The sequence below is a fragment of the Odocoileus virginianus genome, chromosome 23 (genome assembly GCF_023699985.2).
Source record: "Odocoileus virginianus isolate 20LAN1187 ecotype Illinois chromosome 23, Ovbor_1.2, whole genome shotgun sequence".
Taxonomy (NCBI): Eukaryota; Metazoa; Chordata; class Mammalia; order Artiodactyla; family Cervidae; genus Odocoileus; species Odocoileus virginianus.
The window spans coordinates 22,406,092-22,427,886 of NC_069696.1; the positions used below are offsets into that span (position 1 = coordinate 22,406,092).

General features: G+C 39.5%; 1 pseudogene; it reads left to right on the forward strand.

Annotated features, from left to right (window-relative positions):
- The first annotated feature begins 479 nt into the window (after window positions 1-479).
- LOC139030604 (heterogeneous nuclear ribonucleoproteins A2/B1 pseudogene) lies at window positions 480-1,674 on the forward strand (annotated as a pseudogene).
- Window positions 1,675-21,795: the final 20,121 nt, after the last annotated feature.

Consider the following 21,795-nt stretch of genomic DNA (forward strand, 5'->3'; position numbering starts at 1 on the left):
CTGTCTCAATGATTTTCACTACTGTTTCCGTCTTCATCGCTTGGCACTTCTTACCAGGACCAGCTACACCACCACTGCTTTAATGCTTGCTTCTGGAAATCCAGAGCTTGAAATAAAGATACTGTACTTCTATACAGTACTGTACAATAAAGCAGACAAAAGTGCAATCAATCACGTGTCGAGGATTCACGCACATGACAAATGTACGCCAAACATGTGAACCAACTTACGTGATTTTACACGCAAACACACATCTGGAAGTCGCCGACCAGGCACGGGACGGGAAGGAAGGCCCCCTCAACCTCGTCCGGGATGGGGGAGGGGAAAAATGCGCTTTGTCTAGAAATAAGCGGCAGTTCTCACTACAGCGCCAGGACGAGTCCGGTTCGTGTTCGTCCGCGGAGATCTCTCTCATCTCGCTCGGCTGCGGGAAATCGGGCTGAAGCGACTGAGTCCGCGATGGAGTGGACAGCGGCTTTGAAACTACAGAAGAAAGTTTGAGGAACTACTACGAGCAATGGGGAAAACTTACAGATTGTGTGGTAATGAGGGATCCTGCAAGCAAAAGATCAAGAGGTTTTGGTTTTGTAACTTTTTCTTCCATGGCTGAAGTTGATGCTGCCATGGCTGCAAGACCTCATTCAATTGATGGGAGAGTGGTTGAGCCAAAACGTGCTGTTGCAAGAGAGGAGTCTGGAAAGCCAGGGGCTCATGTAACTGTGAAGAAACTGTTTGTTGGTGGAATTAAGGAAGATACTGAGGAACATCATCTTAGAGATTACTTTGAGGAATATGGAAAAATTGATACCATTGAGATAATTACTGACAGGCAGTCTGGAAAGAAAAGAGGCTTTGGATTTGTTACTTTTGATGACCATGATCCTGTGGATAAGATTGTGTTGCAAAAATACCATACTATCAATGGTCATAATGCAGAAGTAAGAAAGGCTTTGTCTAGACAAGAAATGCAAGAAGTCCAAAGTTCTAGAAGTGGAAGAGGAGGCAACTTTGGTTTTGGAGATTCTCGTGGTGGCGGTGGAAATTTTGGACCGGGACCAGGAAGTAACTTTAGAGGAGGGTCTGATGGATACGGAAGTGGCCGTGGATTTGGAGATGGCTATAATGGGTATGGAGGAGGACCTGGAGGTGGCAATTTTGGAGGTAGCCCTGGTTATGGAGGAGGAAGAGGAGGATATGGTGGTGGAGGACCTGGATATGGCAACCAGGGTGGGGGCTACGGAGGTGGTTATGACAACTATGGAGGAGGAAATTACGGGAGTGGAAATTACAATGATTTTGGAAATTATAATCAACAACCTTCTAACTATGGTCCAATGAAGAGTGGAAATTTTGGTGGTAGCAGGAACATGGGGGGACCATATGGTGGAGGAAACTATGGTCCAGGAGGCAGTGGAGGAAGTGGGGGTTATGGAGGGAGAAGCAGATACTGAGCTTCTTCCTATTTGCCATGGGCTTCACTGTATAAATAGGAGAGGATGAGAGCCCAGAGGTAACAGAACAGCTTCAGGTTATCGAAATAACAATGTTAAGGAAAATCTTATCTCAGTCATGCATAAATATGCAGTGATATGGCAGAAGACACCAGAGCAGATGCAGAGAGCCATTTTGTGAATGGATTGGATTATTTAATAACATTACCTTACTGTGGAGGAAGGATTGTAAAAAAAAAATGCCTTTGAGACAGTTTCTTAGCTTTTTAATTGTTGTTTCTTTCTAGTGGTCTTTGTAAGAGTGTAGAAGCATTCCTTCTTTGATAATGTTAAATTTGTAAGTTTCAGGTGACATGTGAAACCTTTTTTAAGATTTTTCTCAAAGTTTTGAAAAGCTATTAGCCAGGATCATGGTGTAATAAGACATAACGTTTTTCCTTTAAAAAAAAAAAAAAAAAAAAAAACCACACATCTGAATCTTTCAAAGTTCGTGACTTGAACATTCGTATGTAGGGGACTTACTATACTTATACATGCTTGTGTATGTATATCCATATATGTGCATATATATATATATGCTTTATATATGGATATACACACACATCTTATTGTTTCTGTTTCTCTAGACAATCTTGACTGAAAAACAAGGCTGTTGCCATAATCCTTAAAACTGGTGGCTGAGAACAGGATGGTATTGGTGTGATAGTGAGAATCACCTGATTCTGCATTTATTTTACTGCCACTGATGTCTACAGAGCATCATCTTTAGAAGTTATTCATCTGAAGTCTGAAAGCAATTTACTACGACACAACAATTCCACCTGTTTTGTTTTTTTTTTAAGGGAGGGTAAGAGTTAGATGTCTGGGAATTTTCTAGACTGTAATTTGAAAGGCACTCAACCTCTACACAGAATCGGTGGCCCTATTCCCAAGCCCCCACCACTGCTGTGAAAGGGAAAGGGAGAAGGCTGAAGGTATAACCTAAGGGTGTCAACTGTTACTATTGAACAAGAACCTGCACACACGATGTCAGTGATGTGATTAATCATCCTCTGGTCCAAAAAGAAGGTCGTTCATGCTGAAATTTTGATTTATGTGTGCTCTTGCATTATCTCCTAAACCCTAGCCACTTGCCAGCATGCACACTCTAATGAGTTTGGCATTTGTGTAGGACTTTAGAAACATTAAATAATGAATCCCTCTAGAACATCCTCTTGTGTTACTACATCCTACTCAATTTCTAAGTGGAGAAAATACAGATGATGCATAATTTGACTAAATCTTCACACCAAGTGGGTAGAGGAGTAAAGGATAATTAAATGTGTTCCAACATTATATTATAGAATAATTAAATGTGCCTCATAGAGCCCACTGGACACCCCAGATCTAAATAACTGAAGATTTCAACTTCATCAAGGAAATCAGGAGAGTAGACTAATCTTCAAAGGACTTTTTTATTTACTAGAGTTAATATTATCTAATATTCCTTGTGGCTTAGCCATAATTCTCCAGCTAGCATGATGCTTTCTCACAAACTGACTACTTTTAGTGAATCATAACTTACATGTAAATTTAACCCTCTTCTTTAAAATGGTAAGGTAATAAATTTTATATTTTTTGTCTTTTTAAAAACTGTTTCTTTGACATGGAGTTAAAATTCACTGCTATACTACTATGGTAAAATGCCTTGTAGCTCTCATGTTTGGCTTTGATCACCAACTACTACTAAACATATCTGTGTGTCTGAAACTTTGCAACGCTATGTCATACACCAAAATGCTAACAGCAATAATCTATGTGAAGATGGCAGCTGCTGAGATATCAAAATAGATTTTCTCTAAAAAGCTCCAAGTTTTTGCCTCCTGCACCTTACAATGCACAGAAAAGAAATTTACATAGTCATAGCAGGTATATGGTAAAGATTTTTACTAAGAAAAAATATACATCCTAAAACATATACTGATCTATACTAACTTGGCCTCACATTTGGCGATGAACAGAAATCAAGGGTCCAATATTTTTGCAAGTTAGACTGTTTTATATAGTAATTTACTATATTAAGCAAGACCTTCAGGGGACTTTGTTCTTAGGGTCACTATGAGTGAAAACAAACAAACAAAAACCCCTAAACAAAACAACTACTCATTTTTGCAGATGACTGCTAGAAAGGTTACCTTGAAACTAAATAGAATATGAGAAAAAAAAAATTTTAAATCACCTAAAGAAGTTATGATTATGGGCACAGATTTGCAGCCAGCCTTGTTTACATCGGCTGGAGGGGTGGGGCCAAGAAGCTTCAAGCTTTATCTTGGTTTGTGGTGCTCCTAGACTGGTAGTGCCCCCAGGGGCGCAACAGAAGCAAATGCAAATCCTCTAGAGCTAAGACTCTATCTGTAGTGTATTAACAGATCTGCAAATAATTTCATGAGTGCAGTAATAATGGAAAAATAAAATTAAGTAGGTACCAAAGAAATAGGACATTTGGAAGGGAATCCAGAGGAAAAAAACTTACAATGATCTCAAGTATTGGAAGCATCAAACATAAAACAGCATTTAAAAATTGTATTTACAAGATTTAAAGAAGAAAAATGGTAAGCTTTAAAATATCTTTAGGGTACATGAGGAAATGGGCTTCCTAGGTGGTACAGTGGTAAAGAATCCACTAGCCAATGCAGGAGGTGCAGGAGACATGGGTTCAATCCCTGGGTTGGGAAGATTCCCTGGAGGAGGAAATGGCAACCCACTCCAGTATTCTTGCCTGGAGAATCCCAAGGAAAGAGGAGCCTGGTGGGCTATAGTCTGTCCACAGGGTCGCAAAAGAGTCAGACACAACCGAGTGAGCGCAGCAACAATAGCACAATGTATACTTAAAAAATAAAGACTGCATTCGATTAAAAAAAGACCGCATAGTGTTCACAAGAGTCACATCTAAAACACAGACACAGAAAGAGTGAAAGGAAAAGAATAAAGAACACACATAAAATACAACTGATTTGGTTTTACTAATATCAGAACTAAACTGACCCTAAGATAAAAATTTTTGATCAATGTAAAATTTATTAAGATAGAATAATATTAACTGTGAAAATATGTGAAATAAAATATGGAAGAAATACAAGGAGAAATAGACAAATCATTAATCATAGCAGAAATTTTAAAATATTTTTTCAATAAACAGTAGGGAAAATAGAAAAAAAAATCATTAAAGATATAGGAACTTTGAAAAATAAAAACCCAGCATAGACTGGGAATCTCTTTGTATCTATATATTTCTATAGTAATGCATATGAATATAGTTATATATACATATAATGCTGTATTTAGCAGATAGGGAATATACAGTCTTTTTACGTGCTATTGGAACAACTATGAATACTGACCTTTTTCTGGGCCATAAATCAAATTTTATTGAATAGCTAAGGATGAAGATAATAACAATTAAGCTAAATTAAATGGGAAAAAAGATATCTGGAGAATCTCCTTTTATTTGAAAATTAAGAATTTAACTTCTAAGTAATCGTTGTGTCAGAGAAAATAATAAGAAAACATCAGCTAAATGATAACAATAATGAAAATTTTAGCTCATATTAAGCTTTGCATTATAGAATGCACCTAAAGTCCCACACAGAGGAAAAAAAATCACATGTAGGAGAAAGAGACTAATGAGCTAAATATCTATACAGGAGAAACAAACAGGGAAAATAAAAAATAGAAACAGAAATTAATACAATGGAAAATGTTCAATAAAGAGCATTTTAAAAGCCCGAATTGTTTTTTATCAAAAGCCCAGAGATAGATCCACGAACCTATGGTCACCTTATCTTCAACAAAGGAGGCAAGGATATACAACGGAAAAAAGACAACCTCTTTAACAAGTGGTGCTGGGAAAACTGGTCCACCATCTGTAAAAGAATGAAACGAGAACACTTTCTAACACCATACACAAAAATAAACTCAAAATGGATTAAAGACCTAAACGTAAGACCAGAAACTATAAAACTCCTAGAGGAGAACATAGGCAAAACACTCTCTGACATAAATCACAGCAGGATCCTCTATGACCCACATCCCAGAATTTTAGAAACAAAAGCAAAAATAAACAAATGGGACCTAATGAAACTTAAAAGCTTTTGCACAACAAAGGAAACTATAAGCAAGGTGAAAAGACAGCCCTCAGATTGGGAGAAAATAATAGCAAACGAAGCAACAGACAAAGGATTAATCTCAAAAATATACAAGCAACTCCTCCAGCTCAACTCCAGAAAAATAAATGACCCAATCAAAAAATGGGCCAAAGAACTAAACAGACATTTCTCCAAAGAAGACATACAGATGGCTAACAAACACATGAAAAGATGCTCAACATCACTCATTATCAGAGAAATGCAAATCAAAACCACAATGAGGTACCATTACACGCTAGTCAGGATGGCTGCTATCCAAAAGTCTACAAGCAATAAATGCTGGAGAGGGTGTGGAGAAAAGGGAACCCTCTTACACTGTTGGTGGGAATGCAAACTAGTACAGCCGCTATGGAGAACAGTGTGGAGATTTCTTAAAAAACTGGAAATAGAACTGCCATATGACCCAGCAATCCCACTTCTGGGCATACACACTGAGGAAACCAGATCTGAAAGAGACACGTGCACCCCAATGTTCATCGCAGCACTGTTTATAATAGCCAGGACATGGAAGCAACCTAGATGCCCATCAGCAGACGAATGGATAAGGAAGCTGTGGTACATATACACCATGGGATATTACTCAGCCATTAAAAAGAATTCATTTGAATCAGTTTTAATGAGATGGATGAAACTGGAGCCCATTATACAGAGTGAAGTAAGCCATACAGTATACTAACACATATATATGGAATTTAGAAAGATGCTAATGATAACCCTATATGCAAAACAGAAAAAGAGACACAGATGTACAGAACAGACTTTTGGACTCTGTGGGAGAAGGCGAGGGTGGGATGTTTCGAGAGAACAGCATCGAAACATGTATATTATCTAGGGTTAAACAGATCACCAGCCCAGGTTGGATGCATGAAACAGGTGATCGTGCCTGGTGCACTGGGAAGACCCAGAGGGATCGGGTAGAGAGGGAGGTGGGAGGGGGAATCAGGATGGGGAATACATGTAAATCCATGGCTAATTCAAGTCAATGTATGACAAAAACCACTACAATATTGTAAAGTAATTAGCCTCCAACTAATAAAAATAAATAAAAAAAAGAAATGTATAGTATGTATAATATAGTCAATAAATATGTAATATTTTTCTTTGGAAAAAAAAAAAACTACTGTTAAATTGATGACCTCTTAGTGTCATTCTGCTTATTTAACTTATATGCAGAGGACATCATGAGAAATGCTGGGCTGGATGAAGCACAAGCTGGAATCAAGACTTCTGGGAGAAATATCAATAACCTCAGATAAGCAGATGACACCACCCTTATGGCAGAAAGTGAAGAAGAACTAAAGAGCCTCTTGATGAAAGTGAAAGAGGAGAGTGAAAAAGTTGGCTTAAAGCTCAACATTCAGAAAACTAAGATCATGGCATCCGGTCCATCACTTCACGGCAAATAGATGGGGAAACAACAGGTACAGTGGCCGAATTTATGTTGGGGGGCTCCAAAATCACTGCAGATGGTGACTGCAGCCATGAAATTAAAGGACACTTACTCCTTGGAAAGAAAGTTATGACTAACCTAGACAGCATAAAAGCAGAGACATTACTTTGCCAACAAAGGTCCGTCTTGTCAAGGCTATGGTTTTTCCAGTGGTCATGCATGAATATAAGAGTTGGACTATAAAGAAAGCTGAGCACCAAAGAATTGATGCTTTTGAACTGCAGTGTTGGAGAAGACTCTTGACAGCCCCCTGGATTACAAGGAGATCCAACCAGTCCATTCTAAAGGAGATCAGTCCTGAGTGTTCATTGGAAGGACTGATGCTGAAGCTGAAACGCCAATACTTTGGCCACCTGATAGGAAGGACTGACTCATTTGAAAAGATCCTGATGTTGGGAAAGATTGAAGGCAGGAGGAGAAGGGGACGACAGAGGATGAGATGGTTGGATGGCATCACTGACTCAATGGAGATGAGTTTGGGTAAACTCCGGGAGTTGGTGACGGACAGGGAGGACTGGCGTGCTGTGGTCCATGGGGTCGCAAAGAGTCAGACATGACTGAGCAACTGAACTGCTTAAACTGATGACCCCTTAGATTAGTTTAATTATGACAAAAGAGAGGAGGCCCAAGTTGTTGCTGTATACCTGCTAAATCGTGTCTGACTCTTTGGGATCCCATGGACTGTAACCCACCAGGCCCCTCTGTCCATGGAATTCTCCAGGCAAGAATACTCAACTGGCTTGCCATTTCCTTCTCCAGGGGATCTTCCTGACCCAGGGGTCAAACCCGCATCTTCTGCATAGGTAGGCAGATTCTTTACCACTGAGCCACCAGTGAAGCCCACAGGCCCATGTAGATGTATCAAAAACAAAGTGAAGACATTTTGCCCAACCCTATAGATACTAAAGAAATACCAATAGAATGATATAAACAACTTTCAGTAATAAATTTACACCTTTAGATAAAGCAGATACATTTCTGGAAAAACAGAATCATCCAAAAGTGATTCCAGAAGGAAAAGCTAAATAGTATTAATAAATACACAGATGCTAAGAAATTAAACCATTAACCAAAAGCCTTCCCACAAAGAAACTCCAGTTGCAAATGGCTTCTTTAATGGATTCTGCCAAATATTCAAAGAAGGAAATAATTCCATCTTCTCAAACTCTTTCAGAAAATAAAAGTAGAAATCACACCTTCCCGCACACAGTTGTATGATACTATAACCTTGAAAAAACACTGGCAAGAATATTTCAGGAAAACTTAAATAATGCCACTTTCACTCGTGAATATAGATGCAAATCTCCAATATCAAACATTAGATAATTAAATCCATATATTAATATATCTAAACAAGAATCCTGTATCTTCTTCTGGTAAAACCCACGGATGTACTGCAATTCAGTTGCGGTGCTTAAACCCAGAACTAGCACAGACCTCCTACGTGGCTCAGTGGTAAAGAGTCTGCCTGCCAGTGCAGCAGATGCAGGAGACGCGGGTTCCACCCTAGGATGGAAGATCCCCGGGAGGAGGAAATGGCAACTCACTCCAGTATTATTGTCTGGAAAATTCCATGGACAGAGAAGTCTGGCGGGCTATAGACCATAGGATTGCAGAGTCCGACACGAGTGGGCAATTGAGCAGGAGCACGAGCTGCAGATTTAAAGAGCACAGTCGTCAACAAGACTACCATGACTGTGGGCTCTGGCAATACTTCGGGAGGTCCCAATGTCAAAAACAAAGACCACTGGGATTCCCGGGGAAAACTAAGATGGCATCTAGGTGATAAGGTCTAACCTCTTCGTTTGCACTTCATCGGGTTTCACTTGCCTGTAAGGAGACGTTTGCAGGGACCTTATCCCAACACAACGGATTAGAGTTCCCAGCTCCGAACCTCGGTGCAGGACACTCTAACTAGGCGGCATGTGCAGAAGCTCTGCCCTCTTCCTGGTTCAAGATGGCACTGGTGCGCTGACTGCAAAGATGTGTCCGCCTCGGCAATCAGTGGCGTGTGACCAGTGCGCCTGCGCCCAGACCCTAAAGAGCCCCGCCCCTTTCTCCTGGAGGAGGAGATCCCTGCAAGGCAGCCTTGCCCACAGCCTTTGGGCACAGCGAGTAAAAGCACAAAGTCGCACATCTCCATTAAAAAAAAAAAAAAAAGAAAAAACAACTTAATTTTATTTATTTACTTATCTGCACTGGGTCTTAGTTACCGCCTGCAGGATCTTTGGTCTTCATTGCATAGCATGCAGAATCTTTAGTTGAGCTTGAGAAATCTTAGTTGTGGCATGTGGGATTTAGTTCCTTCATCAGGGATCCAACCCAGGACCCCTGTATTGGGAGCGTGGAGTCTTAGCCACTGAGCCAGCAGGGAAGTCCCCTCCACTCATTGATTAAGCTTGCCTTTGATGCTGAACTGAATTCAATCAATCTTATTCTATTGGCATGTGACACCAGGCAAAAGGACACTTATTGGGGACTGACTTGAGAGTGTTGGTCACACCAGGTTTCCCAAACCCACACTTTTGACTGACTGGTTATAAATCCGGGAGTTTCCACAAACCCTCCCAGGTTTGATAATTTGCTATAATGTCTCAAAGAATTCTTATAATAACAATTTCATCATGAAGTGTACAGATCAGGGACTTCCCTGGTATCTCAGACAGTAAAGAATCTGCCTGCAATGCAGGTGACCCATGTTCCATCCCTAGGTCAGGAAGATTGCCTAGAGAAGGGAATGGCAACCCACTCCAGTATTCTTGCCTGAGGAATTCCATGGACAGAGGAGCCTGCTGGGCTCCAGTCCATAGCGTTGCAGAGTCAGACACAACTAAGTGAATAACACACACCTGCAGATCAGGAGGCCCAGCCAAATGAAGACACATATAAAGCAGGAGGGGAGGTTGGGTTTGTCATTGAATTGATCAACAAACTGCTAATTTACTACACTACTAGGCCAGAAGAGAAAAATCTGATTTTCTCAATAGATGCAGCAGAAACACATCTTACACATTCATACTAAGACTCTGTAAATGAGGACTTAATAATAGTCACTATAGATATTTCCCATCTCATGCTCAGGAGACACATCTGGTCATTAAATTCTCCAGTTTTCTGGCGATATTATTAAATTCTCCAGTTTTTCATTGAATTTTTCTCCAGTTTTATTGAAATATTATTGATATACAATATATGTAACTGTAAGATGCAGGATGTGAGAATTTTGTACACTTATGTATTAATATTATAATGTAGGGCTTCCTTGGTGGTGCAGATGGTGAAGAATCTGCCTGCAATGCACAGAAGGAAATGGCAGCCCACCCCAGGAATCTTGCCTGGGGAATTCCATGGACAGAGGAGCCTGGCAGGCTAGAGTCTGTGGGGTTGAAAAGAGTAAGATATGACTGTGTGACTAACACTTCACTATCACAATTAAGTTAGTGAAAACTTCCATCCACTCACATATTCACCGTGTGTATGTGTGTGTGTGTGTGTGTGTGTGTGTGGTGATAACTTTTAAGATCTTCTATCTTGAAACTTTCAAGTAAATAATACAGTATTATTGATTACAGTCACTATGCACTGCACATTCCAGACCTTATTAGCTGTATCATTTATAAGTGCTTTTTTTTTTTAAATCAGTCTTTTCTTTCTATCTGTGTCTGTCCTTGGTTGTCTCTCATTGGAACTACTTGAATTTTTGTTGAGTTATTTTCATTATTATTGCTCATCTGCCATTCCTACCCTAAACTTTCTAACATTTAAGTCTGTTTACTTTGCTCAATATTTTTCATCAAATTTCCATGGTTTAGAGCATGAAATTTGATACTTTGAGGCTTCCTATACCACTGGACAAATAATCTTCCCTCATATTACTTATAAGTTAGAAACATCAAATTTCCAACTTCAAAAGTTGCCATGACTACTCATGTTTTAGGAATTTTTAGCAGTTAAATGCAATAAAAATTATGGCTTACATTTCCATAGCATTTAGTTTGTGAGAGACATGCTCTAACTTGTATTATAGTATTTTATTTTATAAGAGTATTATTATCATCCTTCCTTTTTTTTTTTAAGATTTTGTTTAGCACAGTTTTAAGTTCACCGCAAAATTCAGAAAAGGTACAAATATTTCCCATATACCCTCCGTCCCCACACATATTTAGCCTCCCCTCTTCTCAATGTCCCCGACCAGAGTGGGACATTTGTTACAGCTGATGAACCTACTTTGACACACCATAATCCTCCAAAGTTCATATTTTACTTTGGAATTCACCGTTGACATTGTACATTCCAGGGCTTGGAAAAATGAGCAAAGACACGTATCCTTATAGTATCATACAGACTTTCTAACTGCCCTACAAGTCTCAGTGCTCTGCATACTTAACTCTTATTTCTCCTTCCAGCATCCGGCAATCACTGATTTTTTTTTACTCTCTTCATAGTTTTGCCTTTTCCAGAATGTTATATAGTTGAAATCATTCAATATACAGCCTTTCACACTGACTTAAAGCAATAGGCTTTCAGATTCTTCCATGTCTCTTTTTAGTGTTGAATAACATTCCATTGTCTTGATGAACCACAGTGCGTTTATCTATTCACCTACTGGAAAACAGGGCTTCCCAGGTGGTGCTGTGGTAAAGAATCCACCTACCAATGCAGAAGACACTGGAGACACAGGTTGGATGCCTTGGTCAGGAAGATCCCCTGGAGTAGGAAATGGCAACCCACTCCAGTATTCTTTGCCTGAGAAATCCCAAGGACAGAGGACTCTGGTAGTCTACAGTCCAGGGATCATAAAGAGTTGGACACGACTGAGCAGGCATGCATTGAAAGACAAGTTGGTCGTTACCAAGTTTTGGCAATTCTGAGTAAAGATGTTATAGCAGACACACATTTTAAAATTTTTTGGATAGATACTAAGGAACACAATTGCTAGATCATGTGGTAAGAGTATGTTTCAGTTCAGTTCAGTCCTTCAGCTGTGTCTGACTCTTGGCGACCCCATGGACTGCAGCACGCCAGGCCTCCCAGTCCATCACCAACTCTCGGAGTTTGCTCAAACTCCTGTCCATCAAGTCGGTGATGTCATCCAACCATCTCATCCTCTGTCATCCCCTTCTCCTCCTGCCTTCAATCTTTTCCAGCATCAGGGTCTTTTCCAATGAGTCAGTTCTTTACATAAGGTGACCAAAGTATTGGAGTTTCAGCTTCAGTATCAGTCCATCCAATGAATATTCAGATCCTTTAGGATTGATTAGTTTGATCTCCTTGCAGTCCAAGGGACTCTCAAGAGTCTTCTCCAATACCACAGTTCAAAAGCATCAATTCTTTGGTGCTCAGCTTTGTAAGAAACTGCCAAACTGTTTTCCAAAGTAACTGTATCCCTTCTTTCTTGATGAGGTAACAGAGGACACATGACATTGAGTCAGTTTTTCTAACTAAAGGCAGACCTGGGATCAGAATTCAGTTCTTGTAACTGCTAGTTTACTGCTCCTTCTAAATTGGAGTTACCTTTTTATATGCATTTTGGATCACAAAGTCATTCCTCAATAGTGACCAATGATTTTGGTCACTCTATGACAGTTTCTTTCTTTTTTTTTTTAATTTATATTTACTGTTTCCCCTGTCCTTCCTGTCCTGTGTTCTTGGTTACTAGACATTTTCTCTTCCCTATCTCATTTGTCTATGCCTTTGTCAGAAGAATGATGACATTATAGAAGATAGAGTCAGTTCTGTTCTTTCTCTTTCTCTTAGTCTGGGACTACAACATGGAATATTTTGTTTGTATCCACTTTGGAGAACTCATATAACTATGTTCATGGCTTATTGATAACTAAATAAGGTTATTTCTTTTTTTATCAGAATTTTTATTTATTTATTTATTTTTGGCTGTGCTGGATCTTCATTGCGACACGTGGGCTTTCTCTAGTTGCAGTGCATGGGCTTCTCGTGGTAGCTTCTCTTGTTGCAGAGCATGGGTTCTAGACACATGGGCTTCAGTAGATGCAGCACGTGGGCACAGTAGTCGCAGATCGCAGGTTCTAGAATGCAAGCTCAGTAGTTGTGGCACTCAGGCTTAGTCACCCCATGGCATGTAGAATCTTCCCAACTAGGAGTCCAACCTGTTTCCCCTGTGTTGGCTGGCAGGTTCCTAACGACTGAATTCACAGTAAGCTTATTTCTATAATTCATCTAGATTAGTTTTCTCTCTCTGTTTTTTTTAAAAAAGAGAAAAGTTTTTGCCAATACATAAAATTAAGTTTAAATTAATTTCATCAAGTAATATTTTTGAAAGATTTCTTTTCTTCTATCCTATTTATGCTATAGTCTTACTCGCTCAGTTGTAGCTGACTCTTTGTGACCTCATGGACTATAGCCTGCCAGGCTTCCCTGTCCATGGGATTTTCCAGGCAAGAATACTGGAGTGGGTTGCCGTTCACTTCTCCAGGGGATCTTCCTGAACCAGGGATCGAACCCCGGTCTCCTACATACTTAGGTACAATTTGTTAACTTTAAATCTAGGAAGAGCTCATAATGCATGTCTGGTAAATATACCAAAGAGGATTAAGTTCATACTTGAAGGCAATTTGCACTGGTGTCACTTTTCTAGCCTAGCCTTTTTAATAGCATTATAGCATTATCTATTTTTATAATCAATTAGCAGAATTTCCTTGCATTGCTACTGAAAATTTTAAACATGTAGCTAGTCAACATTTGAATTTTGATTGATTGCTTATTGACCAACATATACAATATTTAAAAATCTTATGCACTTTAGTTATTTGCATGATTTAGTATTTTCAACAGCTGCTGCCAACTATTCACATCACAGATTACTATATGTTCCAAATGATAGGAAAAAAAGGCTGACATGCCAATTGTAAACCTGTAACTTTGTTACAAAAGCAACACATTGAATCATCCAAGAAGTACATTAAGTAAACCTGGACTGCACATATTTTTAAATTGAAAATATCAGAATTAATTTACTGAAAACCCCCATGGGAAGTAACTATATGTCACAGGTGCCAAATTAGAAATCTCCAGGTTATAAGATCATAACCCCTAGAGGAATATTTATCTGTATGTTTACTTAATATCTAACAGCATGTGAAATTTATTTATTAATATGCCTGCAGGTTTTTCTCTAATCCCACTTCTCAAGATGCACACACATAGATAGAAAGCCAGGAGGGGGTGAATTGCCCTGGAACTGTTTCCATCTAAGCTGAAAAATATGGTTATAATGGGAAAAGCAAAAGTTGTTCTCCTTCTGACCTTGAACATTTATGCACATCCAAAGTAAAATATGTGGACAAATTCTAAGACCTACATTCATGGCATGTTCCCTGCCATACCCTTAGTCCAACCTAAAGTGAGCATTGATTGCACTGCCTTTGAGAATAACTTATCTATAGGCCTTATTTTATCATTCCTTCAATTATAATTTATAGGTATCACTCTTACTTCCTTTGGATGCCCTACATTGATAGAGATCTTGGTGTGATCATTTGTTTTAATACATGACACATAGCAAAGTGACTTTGTACATTGACATCTACCAAATATTTATTAAATGCATTGGGTTTGAATTGAATTACATTTATGTATGTAAAAATTTAAACATGTAAACCAATGAGTAAGGGTAATGATATCAAAAAGGAAGGATAACAATTTTTTAAACTGGCAAAGAAATACATTTCAGAAAGTTTCAGAATGCAATTTTCAAAAGTACTTCCATTTTTCAAGGGAAGCTATGATACCTGACGGTATTAAACACATGGATTTTTGACTTAATTTTTGTTTATGCAAAATAGAGTACACAAGTGAAGCGACTGTCTGGATAATTTAAACCAAAACATTTCTGCTTCAATTTTCTATGTGTTTTGAGTATAACTATTGATCTGACTTGAAACATCCGATGTTGCCTCCGTGCTATACTTCATTTAGCATGTATGGACTTAACCATAATGAAAGAAATCTGCTTGAGGCCATAAGAGCTAGACTGCATGCAATACTAATACCAGACATTTGTATAATACCTTACACATCTCACAAAAGTGCTTTCGCATCAATTATTTCATTAGGTCCTCAGGTGGGTGTGTGGGGGCAAGCAAACTGTGAAATAGGTGGCAAATTATTATGACTCACATTTTATAGATATGAAAGAGAGGGATACATTTTGTATGTTTCTTGCAAATACCTAAATATCTTGCACAAAAGTTTTTTGCCTATAGAAATCTAGTTGCTTTAACATGAAGGTAAATCTTGCTAAAAGTAAAGCCTATTTGTATACATTCGGGCCTTACTATTCAGCTAATGTTGTCAAGTAGTGGGGAGTACAAATTAGGCCTTTATAACTTAATTTCCAGATATTTGTAAATGTACCATGGGAATATATGAAAGAAACTTATGTGTTCTATAAAGGGACTGAGAGTATGCACAGAAGAGATGGCATTTTGAATTGAACCTTAGAGGATGACTTCAACAATGAGAGGAATGATTAAGGCTGAAAGTGACAGCTCTCAGATGTAAAACTGCACATTAGAGTTGACAGTCTGAGGTATACTCTAGCTTCACAGTAAGTTATCTGGGAGAAAATTATAGAAAGAACAACTAGAAAAGTATCAGTGACCAGATTATGAATAGTTTTGAATTCCAAACTAAAGATTTTGGCCTTTCTTGTGTAGGCAATGAGGAAGGTTCTTTGCTTTTGTTTTGTCTTAAGGTAAAAAGGTAGGAAAACTTACTCTGACAGGAGATGAGAAGGGAGTTGAGAATGGAATCTTAGGCCAGTATTTTCCAAACATCTCAAAGGACACTTACAAAATGTTAACACGTGCATGACATTCTGGGCCAAATTGACAAGGTTTTTCTTGGTGGGCCGCCAGCTCCCTGAGACCTGCTCCTCCCAGCCTCCCTGAAGGCTCAGAGAATAGCTGTAATTTATCTCACTTGACTCTATTGGCTCCACCATCAAAGTGCCTTTTACCTCTGTTGGGAAATCCTGCCTTCGGCAAAGGAAGAAGAGGAGGTAAAGAGGACAAGACGAGGGATGTAAGGAGACAAAATAAGAAAGGAAACAAAAGTGTGGTATCATAACGCCAGTGGTATCACGAGTCAAAGGAGAAGAAACCTTTTTAAAAGGGAGAAAGCCAAAAAGTCTTGACCACTGTTGAAAAGTAGTCTTATGGGAATTCAATTTTTATAGCCACTCTTGTAGGAAAAGCAGTATGGAAGTTCTTCAGAAAATTCAAAACAAACCACCGTATGATCCAGCAATTCCATTCCTGGATATGTATCTGAAGGAGTTGAAATCAATATCTCGAAGGGATATCTGCACACTCATGTTCATTGCAGCATTATTCACAATAGCCAAGGTATGGAAACAAGCCAAGTGCTCAACAATGGAAATAAAGAGAAAATGCAATATATATATATATACATGTAGTATGTGTACACACACACACACACACACACACACACACACATACAGTGGAAGACTATGCAATCATGAGAACGAAGGAAACCCTTCCGTTTGCAACAACATGAATAGAGATAAGTTGGACACAGACAGACAAATATTGTATGATCTCACTTATATGCGGAATCTAAAAAAGCTGAGCTTATAAAAAAAGGAATAAAATGATAGTTACCAAGGCCTTGTGAGTGGGGAAATTGGGAAGATGTTGTTTAAGGGTAAAAATTTACAACTAGTTGATACAGAAGTCCTGGAACTCTAATGCACAACATAGTGATTACAGTCAGCAATGCTGTATTAGAAACTATTTGGACAGCAAGGAGATTAAACCAGTCAGTCCTAAAAGACATCAGTCCTGAATATTCATTCACTGAAGCTGAAGTGCCAAAACTTTGGTCACCTGATGCAAAGGGCTGACTCATTGGAAAAGATCCTGATGCTGGGAAAGATTGAAGGCAGGAGGAGAAGGGGGACAACAGAGGATGAGATGGTTGGGTGGGCATCACCAACTGGATGAACATGAGTTTGAGCAAACTCTGGATGATACTGAAGAGCAGAGAATCCTGGCGTGATGCAGTCCATGGGGTTGCAAAGAGTCAGACATGACAGGTACTGAACAGCAAAGAGACTAAATCATAACTGTCCTTAACACAGAAAAGAAACGAAAATATGTGACATGATAAAGATGTCAGCTAATACTACTGCTGTAATCATATTGTAATATATAAATGTATCAAACCAATGCCTTGCACATCTTAAACTTGCCCAATGTCACAGTCAATTATATCTCAATAAAACAAAGAGAGAAAAAAGAAAAATCAAATTGTGTGGAAGCTAAGAGGACACAGGTTAGGACAATGTCATCCCTCATTGCTTGTTAGAGAGCAGTTTGAGGAGCAGAGGGGGCATGAAAGGCAGATTAAGTAGTGACTGGGAGGTAGAGAAGTGATGTGTGCAGGTCACAGTTCTTATAAGAAGGTAGTGGGGGAGGGCAAAGAGCAATAATCTGAAAAGAGTGGCAAAGGCTCATTGGGAAATTGAAGACTGGAGTATATGTGTAGAACTGAGGACAGGAGAAAAAAAGGAAACAATTGATACAGCAAAATGTGGGCAAGTGAGAGAGTGGAATCAAATGCACCAGGAGAGGAATTAACCTTGGCACTGGTTAAAAATATGTCTTTCTTTACTAGAAGTATTGATGGAGCAAGAAATTTTGAAGGGTGCTGAGGAAATATGAGAATATTCTCACTCAATAACTTTTGCTTTTTCTGTAAAATAAAATATGAGCAGGATGGTAATCATTCAACAATTCCTATTGGGGAAAAGGATAGGTGACAAGGTAAAGTGAAGTTAGGGTCAGATGCATCTATCAGTCATGTTCTCAACACTGCGCCCAACAATATGCTAGGTGCTGTAGGGGATGTAAAATGTGGATGACAGAACTCTTGTCCTCGAACTGAAGCACACATGTAAACATCTTTAAAGATAAGGAAATCTTTGCAAACTAAACTATTATTTCCTGCAAAGCACAAAAGCAATCTTATGTAAGAACTAGGGGAGTGGTGAAGAAGCTGAGAAAAGCTTCATGCATTATTTGGATAAACAGAGGATTCAGTTTTAGAAAGAAGCAGAGACCAGAGTCAGGATGGCACACACGGCAGATAGTAGAGGAAGCGGGTGATGAGGAACACAACTGAATACTTTGGCAGGAACCAGAGTGTCTGTAGGGAGTATAAAGATGCATGAAGATCAGTTAGGTATTTACATGCAGGATGGAGGAGAACATGGAGATAATAGAGGAAGAAACATAATAAACCGGAAACTGTTGCAGCAAACCAGATGTGAGGCTATGCAAGAGGAATGCCCATGCCAGAATGGGGAGAGAAAAGGATAAATCTGAGATATATTCTGAAGGATGATTTGCTAAAATAATGTGACAGATTGGATATTGATTGGGAGGAAGCAAAGAATAAACTGTGTTTTTAAGTTTTCACTTCTGGGAGATAGAAAAATGATGCTAGTGCTGAAATGGAACATCTGGGAAAACAAGACTGTTCTGGGGTGAGGATGATGAGTTTCAGTTGGGGGCTTTTTGATGTTTAGGGAAATAGTAGTGAAGATAGATGATAGGTATTTGTTGGGCATTTCAAGTCTGTGATGGGAAAGTACAGGGACTTCTAATTTGGATTATCACCAAGAGATCATCAATGAAGTTTTGGGAAAGAATCAACTCACCAGAGAAAGTGCTTGGAGACACATAGGATCAGAGAATTAAGACGTGAGTTTCAATCAGCATTTCCAGTTAAAAATGAAGAACAAGAAGCTGAGCTTGATAAGGAGGCAAAGCAAAGGATCAGAAAGTCTGGGCAACTAATGAATCAACGTGTTTTGAAACAGAGTAAGAAGAAAACCTTAATTTTGGTGCAGTTCTGAGTATTCATTGGAAGGACTGAGGCTGAAGCTGAAACTCCAATCCTTTGGCGACGTGATGCAAACTGACTCATTGGAAAAGACCCTGATGCTGGGAAAGATTGAAGGCAGGAGGAGAAGGGGACGACAGAGGATGAGATGGCTGGATGGCATCACCGACTTAATGGATGAGCTTGAGCAAGCTCTGGGAGTTGGTGATGGACAGGGGAGCCTGGCATGCTACAGTCCATGGGGTCGCAAAGAGTCAGACATGACTGAGTGACTGAACTGAACTGACAGGTCATGAAGAAATAGAATTGATAAAAATACACTGAATCTGAGCAAAAGAGGATCATTTTAAGACTTCCAGAAATCAATTTCATTGAAGCAATGGGAGGAGAAGAGAACGAAGGTATGAGGTAAACAGACAGTGATTATATAAACATGCTCAAATCTTTCCAAAGGAGAGCATGCTAGAATTTCTTAGAGTCTTGAGGAAGTGTTTTGTTGATCATCAGTGAAATTGATGGGGTGTTATACTAAACCCTGCTCACCCCTCAGTCATCCAGAGCAGCTCCATTTACATGTTTATGTATGTGTGTGTGAGCACATGTGCCTGTGTGTATGTGTGTCTTCACACACATATAGATTTAGGAGTTGCCTATAATATTTTATCTGGAGAGGTGTGTGATGCTAAAATAAAACATAAAATTTAATAATCTCTAGAAGTTTGACAATCAAAAAGAGACCAATAACAGATGAGTGCTAAAGAAGATAGGGTAATTTTACAACAGGATATTAACTCCCAATATTTAGAGAAAACTGGCTGTGGATTCATACATCTCTTCTTTTAAATGTTGGCTCTATTTACTAACTGTGTGAGTGAGTTACTTGGGTTTCCCAGGTAGCTCACTGGTAAAGAATCTGCCTACCAATGCAGAAGACACAGGAAATGGAGGTTTGATCCCCAGATCGGGAAGCTCACCTGGAGGAAGAAATGGCAACCCACTCCAATATTCTTGCCTGGAGAATCCCATGGAGAGAGGAGCTGGGTGGGCTACAGTCCATAAAGAATGTCCAGAAAGAGCTGAATACAACTGAGCACACACGTGCATGAGCTACAAAGCCTCTCTTAACCTCAGCTCTCACCTGTCTGAAATGTATACAGCAGTTCACTTTGTAGGGTGATTGTTAGGACGAGATTGGAGTGGGCAAGGGTACCAGTTTCTTTCATCTATAATTCCCATTTCAATGAATGTGATTTCCATAAACCACACACTGAGGTATATAGGAAATGAAACTTCATGATCTGTAATTAAACTGAATCTCTGACTTGAGCTCCTATTTCTATTGATGGCAGAAAGCTGAGTCATTTCTGGGTGAACTCAAACAGCTCTGTGTGGTCTCAAACATTTCATTTTTAAACCCAAGTAAGTTCATGATTTACCTGCCCACACAATCTCTCCAGGTGACATCTAAGATCTCATGCATCTTCTTGGTTTTGAGTTGTCCTTGACCAACTTGTTGTCATTGGCATGCAATGGGATTCACCCTCTGACTTCCTCCTGGAGCCTGTGCCATGCTCTGCATAGGTGCTGGATGATGTGTAATGGGTCCTTCCTCATCTTCTGATGCTCATGAAACAAACCAAGCTTCACCGACTGCTGTGGCATCTTCTTACTCGGACCAAGAGTCCACTGTCTGCACACCAGCTATTTCAGCCAGCTAGAATATATTCATCTCTTCAGGGCCATGAGAAAATATGAGTTTCCCTTGGTGACCTGTTGAGGTTTAGGGGGTTACTTTGAGCCCCTTCAGACCTGCCTGGCTGCTCAAGTATAGTCATGACTGCGCCAACTCTCAGATTCTCCCTAAGGTGTTTTTTCTAAGAAGCAATGTCCTTTTGGGCACACTTTGGGAAGTTCAGCTCTGGTTTTAAATTTACAAACCTAGCTGAGGTTTCTCTGCTTATATCCTCCGAAAACAACAGGAAAGAAAGGACATATCACAGAGTCCTTTCAGAAACCTTTTTGAACATGTCAGTGTTTAAAAGTTGTGCTCCTGCTCTCCTATTTGCCTTTACCCACTCCCTTTCTCTTGCTTACAGCATTTAGTGGCATTGCTGTTCAGTTGCTAAGTGGCGTTTGACTCTGAGACCCCATGGACTGAGCCCACCAGGCTCCTCTGTCCATGGGATTTTCCAGGCAAGAATACTGAAGTGGGTAGCTACTTCCTTCTCCAGTGGATCTTCCCAACCCAGCGATCAAACTCATGTCTCCCGCACTGGCTGGCATGTTCTTTGCCACTGAGCTACCTGGGAAGCCCACAGCCCCTATTGTAGATCTGAGCAAAACTCTGCTTGTGCTTGGTCGTGGATATTTACAAAGGCTTTCTATGCACAGCCTGGATCTTCAGTAGACGAACTTCTTGGATGTTTTGCTATCTTCTTGAAAGATAGTCTTCTCCATCTTTTTGATGGAGCTGGATGAGTAAGCTGAACAAAGTTCTGCCAAGCTGCTCTAGGGGCTAAGACCAAGTTTAATGTCAAGTGATGATGCTGAAGTCTTCTCCCAAGAATATTGTGTGATTTTGTTTTTTTCCTGCTTGTTTTTAAATCAGGCTACAGACATAGTCATGGCTCAAGGAGGAAATGGATTAATTTAGATCATATAGGTTTGCAAGGTAGTTTTAGGTCAACAAAAGGGCAGCCTAGACCATCCTGCCCACTTGGTTTTATTGCCCAGGTATAATATGGCCCTTCTATCAACCTTTTAAGCACAGATATGCTAATTAGGTTGCTCAGCAGTCATTAAAAAT